This window comes from Nansenia antarctica (assembly GCF_963989245.1).
Source record: "Nansenia antarctica genome assembly, chromosome: 18".
Taxonomy (NCBI): domain Eukaryota; kingdom Metazoa; phylum Chordata; class Actinopteri; order Argentiniformes; family Microstomatidae; genus Nansenia; species Nansenia antarctica.
In genome coordinates this window covers 14,402,485-14,413,223 of record NC_137691.1, presented here as the reverse complement: position 1 = coordinate 14,413,223, position 10,739 = coordinate 14,402,485, and the positions used below count along the sequence as shown (strand labels likewise).

General features: G+C 44.4%; 1 pseudogene across 1 annotated transcript in view; it reads left to right on the top strand.

Moving 5' to 3' along the window:
- Positions 1-6,125: 6,125 nt before the first annotated feature.
- Positions 6,126-10,739, top strand: part of LOC308172983 (MAP kinase-activated protein kinase 2-like) — a 33,071-nt pseudogene continuing 28,457 nt past the window's right edge. The window contains exons 1-3 of the transcript in view: positions 6,126-6,392; positions 9,347-9,487; positions 10,138-10,202. The product of the transcript in view is annotated as an MAP kinase-activated protein kinase 2-like (transcript). The remainder of the gene's footprint in view (positions 6,393-9,346; positions 9,488-10,137; positions 10,203-10,739) is intronic.

Genomic DNA, 10,739 nt, shown 5'->3' with positions numbered 1-10,739 from the left:
TAGGTACGCCACAGGTTTTCTCGTTCCAATGTTAAGTTACAGGTCGAATCCGCAGCACCGTTTAATGTGAAGGCGGGCAGATTTTTGAGCCCCCTAGCAACACATTTTGATTGGATAAAAGCTCTAACATAAAGGCCAGCCCTCCAAATCTCAATCGGAGACTGGAAGCAGCGCAACCAAGAGGAAAGCTATGAAATGAAGAGAATAGACTATGGGGAATCATTAATACATATTTGTGGAAAATATATATTAAAATAAAATGTATATTCTGATGATGTTTAGGCCAGCAGAGAAGGCCTTGCTGGCCCTGACGGCACACCACTGCGTTTTTATAACATCACACAACATGCTGAGAACATGAACATTCTAAAAACACATAAACTGATGAACACACAGTCCTTGATTTTGAACACGTCCTAAAACAAAAGTATGTTTACAAGTAAAGTGGTCCCTTACCAGTATGTTCAGTAGCCTACGGCAAAAGGAGAACAGTGAATCCAATGCACACATTATCAGTATTTAGTGATCGTTAAACTGTTGTTTATTATATCCAGTGGGTACTTAAAAACTTCAAGTTGGTGTTGAAAAAAATACGAAAACTAGATATTGTTGACACAGTTTCACTTTACGAGCCCTTTGAGTCAGCGGGTGGTTAGCACATTCAGCCAGCTCCCTATATCCACGTGGGGCTGTTGCCATGGGAACATGAATGCTGTTTCCTGATAGGCTGAAGACGTCCCATAGATTGCGCTTGGTTGCGGCGCTTTGTTGCGGCGCGATGGACACTGGCCCCGTAGCCGCGCAAAGCGGGACATCTGGTCACCCTATTTATATGGCATCGGCCCAGAATGGTACCGGCCCAGCCGCCCAGAACGGTATCGGCTTGCAAGTACTACCAGGGTGCGAAATAAGGGGGAGCTCGGGGAGCTATAGCTCCCCTAGTGGTGACATGAGCTCCCCTGGAAACATGGTTTGTGAAATTTTGGGGGAGCTCTAAAATATTCCAAATTGCGATGGATTTATTCCAAGTTGTGACGGATTTTACCTGGTGTAATATGATTTGTAGAGGCATACAATCTATTTTGATGTTGATATTAGGTATATACAGTAAATGATGTATAATAGCCTATATAGCCTACATATAGGCCTTTATTGGCTACTACTATGCGACAGTAACAGAGCGGGGTGCACTGACGCTGAACGCCTCATAGTGAGAAGTAGGTGGACAATGCGTGGTGCTGAAATAGCCGACATGCGGTGTGTGGTTTGAAAAAAGTAACGCCAGCTCAGTAAATCATTCAAACGTAATGTTTACTTATAGGCTATGTGAATGTGACTGCACCACACATGTGAACAGTAACAAAGCAAATGCAGTTTAATTTTATGAAAAACATTGACAACTAAATCGGCGCAAAAAAAAGAAAAAGCTGAATCCGCTTAGCCTATATGCTCCTGAAAAACATTTAATGACAGAGCAAACACGCTACATTACTATGGATAATAATTACAATGAGCCATTCATTAAAAATAGAAAAAATAATATTAGGCTATTAAATCTCACTTAATGAGAAAACTGGCATTTGTTGGCTATCTGGTGATATGGACGTCTTTGAGTGTCTAGAAAAGCGCTATAAGTCTAATGTATTATTATTATTTATTATTATTATGGACGTCACTTTAATCCGGCAGTTCTCAAGGTTTTTACGCACCAATCGATTCCTCTAGTCCGTCTTTATCACATTCATTGACGAAAAGGACGACTCGCATGTATAGGTGGAAGGGAACATTCATTGTGAGCACGGAAAATGTGAGTCTCTCACAACGGCTTTGCATTGATGAAACCAGGTAGGATGAACGCATAGTTCGCTGTCCATTCCTCTTTAAATGCCCTGTTTTCACCGTCAACTTTCCTCTTTAGACCTTTGGAGAGTGACATGATGTTTCTTTTGCTAGCTAGCAGGTTAAATGTTTAGCTAACTTCACCCGGCACCAAACAACCAATCTAATAATAATGTGACCTTGTAAGTCTGGGAGGAGGGGGGAATCATTATCAGAATAAAACTATGTTAAATAATTATTAGAATAAGTTAGGCTGCGATACATCGTCAGTCCACACATTTATTATTCAAAACTATGGAAAATGGTTAAACTACGTTGTTGAGAATCACAACACAAACTCGCTAGTCAAGCCAAAATACTGCAGCGAAATGGATTGGACTGTTACCTAGTTAACTAGAACACTACTTTACATTGTTAGCAGGCTCACAAAACAAGCCGTGTTAGTTGACTAGCGATGTGTCATTGATTTTCGACAACGCGGAAATGTGTTCACATTTTTCGAAAGAAAAGTCAAAGCATTAGAACGTAGAATGGAAAATCGCACGCGCGCTTTGCGGACGGAAAGCCACCGGCCCCGATTTGGCCAGTTTTTTTTTTTTTTTGCTTTAATCCCAGGGCTCCCCCGCACACCGTGATTTAATTCGCACACTGAGTACTACCACGACTGAACACCGGCCCAGACCGGCCCAAAACCAGACCGGCCCACTGGGAAAACTCCAGATCCTCACGATTAGCCACCCCGGGCCTGGCCGGGTTGGTGCCAATTATTGACCTGTGTGCATTGTAATGCACAACTTGGCTTCTCCATGCTATAAAGGGGTGGTTTAAAAAATAAAACACAGAAAATAGATGACAGGTTTGTAATAAACCAGCTTCGCCTGTGTTATGTTATTTGCTGCATTCTGATAATTTTAGGTCTAATCTTCATCAGTAGGCTACGTGTCCAATTTAGCCTCTGCCACCTCCTATGAATGAATAGTTTAATGACCACACGACCTAGGTCGGTGGAATTTGTTGTCGGTACAGCTCAAACAGCAGTGTCAAAAAACATACACACATTGTACATGACTATTACATGGACATGAACACACATAACCACAAGACAAGACAAGAACATATTTACAATTTACAATTTATACAGTGCAGTGAGTCAGGTGTTGAGAGTCCTTATGGCAGAGGGGAAAAAACTGTTTTTGAAGCGGGATGTTTTGGTGGCCAGGGATCGGTAGCGCCGTCCAGAGGGCAACAGTTGAAACAGGTGGTGAGCAGGGTGGGAGGGGTCAGAGATAATGTTATGTGCTCTATTTGTGGTGCGTTTGAGATACAGTGATTCAACTGATGGGAGAGGGGTGCCGATGATCTTGGATGATTTCCTTACTATTTGCTGTAGTTTCCTTTTTGATTTACTGTCCGAGCTGCCGTACCAAACTGTGCTAGATGAGGTGAGTATGCTCTCAATGATGGCGGTGTAGAACTGAAGGAGGAGTTTTTGTTTTACTTTGAATTGTCTGTGTTGGTGTTCCATTTGAGGGAGTTGCTGATGTGAGTGCCAAGGAATTTGAAGGAGTCCGTTATGGTTATGGGTTCTCCAAGGATGTTGATGTTTTTTTTTGGGGGGGGGGGGCTGTGCCTGAAGTCTACGATGATTTCTTGTGTTTTTGATGAGTTGAGCTGGAGGTTGTTGTTGAGGCACCAAGTGACTGCTTGGGCTATCTGCTCGCGGTAATGGTCTTCATTATTATTTGTTATGAGTCCGATTATGGTAGTGTCATCCGCATATTTCATAAAGGTGACTGAGCTGTGGAGAGATATCAGGTGGTTGGTGTAGAGGGAGAAGAGCCAGGGTGAGAGGCCTGTGCTGAGGGTCAGGGGTCGAGATGAAAGGCTGTTCATCTTGACCCACTGTCGTCTTTTCCACAGGAAGCTCCGTATCCAGTGGCAGATGCAGAGGTCAATGTTCATGTCCACCAGTTTGTTGAAGAGATTGACCGCATGTCAGTGTTGCATGACGAATACCATAGCATATTGCATTATCAAAAATAGTTAATAATAATTGTGCCCCCCCATGCAGTTCATTGGCCCACCCTAAGACTGGGCCCTGGTGACGGGTCTGTATAGTTATTCATTGTACAAGGGCAATGCCCGGCTGTGTTTCACGACCGCAACAAAATCTAGTTAGTCAGCTTGTCGACGGTTGACAGCACACAGCTAACTACTAGCTAATGTATCTAGCTAGAACATAGCTCCCAACGGTAAACTAAACTGCTGGTAAAAACACAAACAACGGCTAATATAAATTACAACTAGTAGTTTAGCCAGTATTAGCAGTAATAGTGAGACCTTATATTTTATTTCAAATGTTTTTTTATTGAGCCAAAACATTGTTCACTTAGATTATGTTGTATAGACGCTCATTTTCATTTATAAGAAAGAGATACAAAAATATATTCACTTATCTTCAAATATAGAGACGTTATCTTTTGATCAATTAAATTACAGTGTAAATGGACATCGCTGATAACATCAAGGAGGCATATTGTACACTAATGTAAAAAGAAGATAAGTGTTGCATCGATGGGGATCAACAGGGTTAAGGCCGCTGTTGGTCACCGAGAGCGGTGAGATCTTGAAAAATATTGACAAGGTTTTTAAAAAGTATTTAAAAGGTATATTACCCTGCATCTCTCTCTCTCTCCCTCTCTCTCTCTCTCTCTCTCTCTCTCTCTCTCTCCCTCCCTCTCCCTCTCTGGCCCCGAGTCCAGGAAGCTGGCCCGTCAAAGACATGGGTTACTCCACCTCAGGGGACATCGATGGGCGCAAGGCCTACATCCTGTAGAGCTCTTTACTCTATGTAGAAGTTCAGTCACATTCAAGTGTCTTGGCTCTTACTTTTATATGCAGTTGAGTTTATTTTGCCTGTAAAGGTCATAATAAAGACTAACCCTGATAAACACGCATTTGTGTCCCTTCTCAGTGTCTGGTGCTCTCACTTTCTCTCTCTACTCTACAGCTTTTGCGCGTACTGTATTTAAAGCCTTAAAGCTTAGCGGCTCCTTTAAGATAAGCTGACGTAAGGGACTTGGAGAGGCGGGGGTCCCGTCTGCTGAGGGGGGCGCAGGAGGAGAGAATAACGGAGGAGAGAGACCGGACCGCTGACTGCCCAATCACTGTTTTATTTGGCCAGTCGTTTTATAGGATACATTTGCGCGTTTTTCGGGTTGAATCCGTGGAATCTGGACATACCGTAAATAAGTAATAAGTGCTTTAATGCGTTATGGTCAATTGTGATAATATTTTGACGTAGGCTATAATTACTGTATTGAAAACAAGTGATAACAAATCTATTGAACGGTGAGCCTAGTTTGGTGTACCAAGGGCTGGACTGTTTTGGGAATAATGTGCCAATGTAATTGAGAGCTATTCCTCTAAAGCGACGCTCCCCCGCTGGGGTCTCTGATCAAATGTGATGATCAGCCTCACAGATGATCATCCTAACGTTTAATTATATCATGAAATGCACACACCCGTCTGGAGTAGTCTAATATAATAATCCAAAACAAAAGAATCCGAAGCGCAAGAATTGGGGAAAACGTTTGATGTCGGAGGAAGATGACAGGTCAGTCAAAAGGAAAGTAACGGGCCTTGACCGTCCGGGCGTCGGGGTGAGACGGGGTGAGAGTCTGTGCCCGCAGACAGCAGGCTTCAGCAGAGCGTGACGTTAGAATTATATGGTTCTATCTCCATTTTTGGTCAAAATTGAGTTTTTTTACATAATCTGATCCATTAGGTGTTTATTAATGCCTGTGTGGTGTTATTTTTAAAATGTTGAAATTGTTTAGTTAGTAATTCATAAAATACAAAGGTTCCATCTCACAAAACATAATGGGATGTAAAAACTTTGACGCTCAATATCTCTGAACTGCCCTAGACGGAGATAGAACCTTATCATTCTAAACGGAGATAGAACTTTATCATTCTAAACGGAGATAGAACCTTATCATTCTAAACGGAGATAGAACCTTATCATTCTAAACGGAGATAGAACCTTATAATTCTAAACGGAGATAGAACCTTATCATTCTAAACGGAGATAGAACCTTATAATTCTAAACTGAGATAGAACCTTATCATTCTAAACGGAGATAGAACCTTATCATTCTAAACGGAGATATAACCTTATAATTCTAAACGGAGATAGAACCTTATCATTCTAAACGGAGATAGAACCTTATCATTCTAAACGGAGATAGAACCTTATCATAAGCTCACGATAGACACATTGAGCCATGCATCAGAATGGTAACGGGGAGGATGTGCGTCCGGCGAACCAGTCCGACCAGGAGCTCCAGGGGACCAGCGGCTCGATCAGCCCGGGAAGGGACACTGTCAGCGGCACACGTCTGGACCTGTCCGCTCCTCATCCGAAACTGGAGTTCAAACGCAACGCAGTCACCGAAGACTACAAGATAACATCTCAAGTGCTCGGACTGGGAATCAACGGCAAAGTGCTGCAATGCTACTGCAAGAAATCAGGCGAGAAATGTGCGCTGAAGGTATTTGTGCGCTCGTGTGTGTGTGTGTGTGTGTGTGTGTGTGTGTGTGTGTGTGTGTGTGTGTGTGTGTGTGTGTGTGTGTGTGTGCGTGCGTGCGTGCGTGCGTGCGTGTGTGTGTGTGTGTGTGCGTGTGTGTGTGTGTGCGTGTGTGTGTGTGTGTGTGTGTGCGTGCGTGTGTGTGTGTGTGTGCGTGTGTGTGTGTGTGTGTGTGTGTGTGTGTGTGTGTGTGTGTGTGTGTGTGTGTGAAAGAGAGAGAGAGAGAAGAGAGTGCGTGCCAAGTGGCACCAGATGCCTGTGGTCCTTGCTTTCTTAGAGGGGTATAATGGGCTACTTGAGGATGTCTTTGCACTGGTGTTGATAAGGAGGAGAACATTCATCAATTATTCATCACTACTCCTCCTCAGTCTCTCTCTCATCCATCTTATGTGATCTGATGCCATGATGGGACCTCTCCTTTGTTTGCCATTCATTCTTACAGGGCCTGTGTCAGTGTCACTGGTTCAGGTATACAAGATTTGGGTTGCCAGTGTCATCACGAACAATTCTTTCTCACTATCTATCTTTGTCACTATCCCCCCCCCCCCTCCCCCCTGTGTCTCTCTTTCTCTCTCCCCTTCTCTCTCTCTCTTTCTTTTCAATCTATGTTGCCAAGTGACCTTCCCGAACCAGTTGGTTAATGTATACAGTATACACTACAGTGTGTGTGGGGTGAGCAGAGGTTCAGTGTCAGCTGACGTTCTTCCACTTCCCTGAACTCTGCTACTGGATCCACAAACAAGGGGATAGTGTATTGAACTGATCGTGTGAAGAGATCAGTGCTCTCTCTCTCTCTCTCTCTCTCTCTCTCTCTCTCTCTCTCTCTCTCTCTCTCTCTCTCGCTCTTTCTCTCTCTCTCTCTCTCTCTCTCTCTCTCTCTCTCTCCTTCTCTTCTCTCTCTGTCTCTCTCTTTCTCTGTGTCTCTCTCACTTAACCCACCATCTCTCTCTCTTTCTTTCTCTTTCTTTCTCACTATCTATCTATCTATCTATCTATCTATCTATCTCTCCCTTTCTCTATCTTTTTTTCTATTTACCCCTACCACTATCTATTCTCTTTCTCTGTCTCTGTCTCTGTCTCTGTCTCTGTCTCTGTCTCTGTCTCTGTCTCTGTCTCTGTCTCTGTGTCTGTCTCTGTCTCTCTCTCTCTCGTTATCACTCTCTCTCTCACTATCACTCTCTCTCTCTCTCCCTCCCTCTCTCACCACCAGCAGTGATTTTTTTTTTTTTAAATGTTGTTTTTCAGATTTTATCCCCTTTTCACCCAATTTGGTAGCCAATTTAACCCAACTTAGCATCCAATTATCCCCTGCCTATTGCGAAGGATCCGCCGCCCGACCCCGTGGCCGGCAGTCCCAGAGGAGGCCGCCAGGCAGACTAGGCTGACTGGCTCCTCGAGCCCAGTACCGTTACTCCAGCACCAGACGGGGGCGGTGTTGCGCGACGGATCCTAGTCCAGAAATACTCCTATCCCACCCTCGGAAGCGGCCGGCCAATATGCCGCTTCCCGTGTGCCTCGGCCATATCTGGATCTGGCGAGCCGGGATACGAACCCCGGCCCCGGTGGGCAGCATGCACTAGCGGCACCAGCAGTGATCTTTAAGCTAACTCAATTAGTGATTGTCTACAGACAGGGGATGTGTCTGGAGACAGTGATCCGCTGTCTGGGACCTTGTCTAACACAGAGGGTCTGCTGTGAGGGGCACTAGTCATTGTCCCGTCGGTGTTGGACAATGGCACGCTCTATGTCCGCTCCCACCAGCTTCCATCTCGTCTTTGTCTTTCCATCTCTCCAAGTCATGTCTGGCATGATGAGGAGGTTCTTTTGATTACGTGTGGAGTGTTCCATTCTACACTTTGAAGGTCAGCCTTCCATTGGAATAATGAACAACAACAACAACATTGACAAAATTGTCATTAAGTTGGTTGTCCTTCAGAGCCTGTAAAAGCCAGCACTGACCTGGCTGTCTGGCCCGGCTGTCCATTCTCCGAACAGGAAGAGACACCAGCCATGTTGTCATTGGAGTGTTCACATCATCAATAATAGTTGACTGCTATTGTTTTTTCCAGTGAGACCAAAGACAGCTGAATGAGAAGTGCATGTGTTTGTATGTGTTTGTATGTAATGCTGTGCTGTGCTAGTGTTTATATTACGCATGGTGCTAGTTCCTGGTGTCAGTTTCCTGCTTTATAAACCTGCCTCCTCCTCCTCCTCCTCCTTCTGATAGAGGAGGAGAGACTCATTTCTCTAGCTGTCTGTCGGTGGACTAGGAAAGAGGATCTCTCCCACCCCTTTATTCAATCCCCATGCTAAGGTTATCGTTGTAGATACAGTACGGTTCTAAATGCACTCCTGGAATGCAGTGCTCATTCTAAAAGCCCCCCCCCCCCCCAGGGACATTCATGCCAAGCGAATGAATATGAATGACGGTTGATTGGATTTAGGCTTATGGAATCAGTGACGTGACTGTGTGTGTGTGTGTGTGTGTGTGTGTGTGTGTGTTAGAGAGAGAGAGAGAGAGAGAGAGAGAGAGAGAGAGAGACAGACAGAGAGAGAGAGACAGGAGAAAGAGAGAGCAAGAGAGCTGTAGGACTGCAATGAATCACAGCCAGCCAGGGCTTTTAACCTAATTGAAGCCCCTTGGCCCTCGATCGATTTTCTTCAACCTGTGTGAGTGTTTAGTCACCTCCAGATGATGTAATCCACATGAAGTACAACAATGCTACAACAATGCTTTCACACATTTCCAGATGCAAGCCTCATCCATCATCCTCCTATTCAATCAGAATAAACAGCCTCTCTAAACCTTTTCATTATCCCATCTGCAGTACTTTCTCTTTCTCTCTCCTTTCCTTCCTCTTCCTCCTCCTTCTCCTCCCTGTCTCCCTGGGCTGGGGGGGGGGGGGGGGGGCTGGCAGATCCTGTATGACAGCCCCAAAGCGCGGAGGGAAGTGGAGCTGCATTGGCGTGTGTCCGGCGGGCCGTACATCGTCCGGATCCTCAGCCTGTATGAGAACTTTCACCAGGGGAAGAAAATGCCTGCTCATCATCATGGAGTGGTGAGGACAACCCAGGACTACACAGACCACAATGCACCTCCGTGGCCCTCTCTGTCAGAGTTCAGAGAGGAGCTCATGTGTTATTCGGGGCAAGGCAAGGCAAGTTTATTTGTATAGCACATTTCATACAACAGGGGCAATTCAAAGTGCTTTACATACATTATTTCAAAAATACAGCAAGAGGAGCATAGTAAGAAAATAAAAATTACAACGAATAAAAGCAAATATAAGAAGTAAATCGATTATTATTTTTAAAAATGTAATAAGACATTTAATAATAGTTAATGGATAAAAGACATCCATTAACTGGAGGGGGATAGGTCCTCTGTGTTTTTTCGTGCTTCATTCCTTCTGTGTTTTATGAATTCATTGATAAACCTTTTGACGAAGGAGCGTCTAAACATGTGTCCCTGCTGTTACGTTATCATGGTGATTGTGTTCTGACCCTAGTTAGATTGAGGCCCAACTCATTACCCAGTAATTGCTGAAGCACAATGCTGGCCTTTGTTGGCCGAGGGCCTACTAATTGCGATCTCTGGCTTTGTTTGTTGTGAAGCCTCGCTTGCACCACTCTGATCTGTGGCTCTTGTTGTTGTGAAGCCTCGCTTGCACCACTCTGACCTGTGGCTCTTGTTGTTGCCGCCTCTCAGTATGGGGGGAGGGGAGCTGTTCAGTCGCATCCAGGCCCGAGGGGACCAGGCTTTCACGGAGAGAGGTGAGTTGATGTTGATGGAGTTTAATGGTCCATGGTGGTTTACACTAGGGATGCACCAAAATGAAAATTCTTGGCCGAAAGCCGAATTTAAGGAAACACTTGGCCGAATGCTGAATACCGAATACAGAATGCTTACTGGCGGTTTTTCCATTTATTTTGCAAATGTTTTGTACCATTGCATAAATTAAAAATTAATACATTTTGCTTTTTATTCAAGCTTTTCAAAGAAAAAAACCTTTTATTTAACATTCCAGCTGACATTAGGCTATACCAACAAAGCACAATAACTGAAAATAAATCAATAAATTAGAACAGCATGGGTTGCTTGCACTGTTTCATCTCGTCATCAAAAAACGACTACTATTCGTCTGTACACAAAGGGGGAATCTGACACCATGATGTCAGACAGGTCTAAGCAGTGAAGCGTTGATACTTGTCTTTTCATCTGCATGACATTCGACACAGAACACTCATCAGGACTTCTTGTCGTATACTCCTCGTCCTTCCAGACAGGTCCATGGCCTGATAACAAAGCAG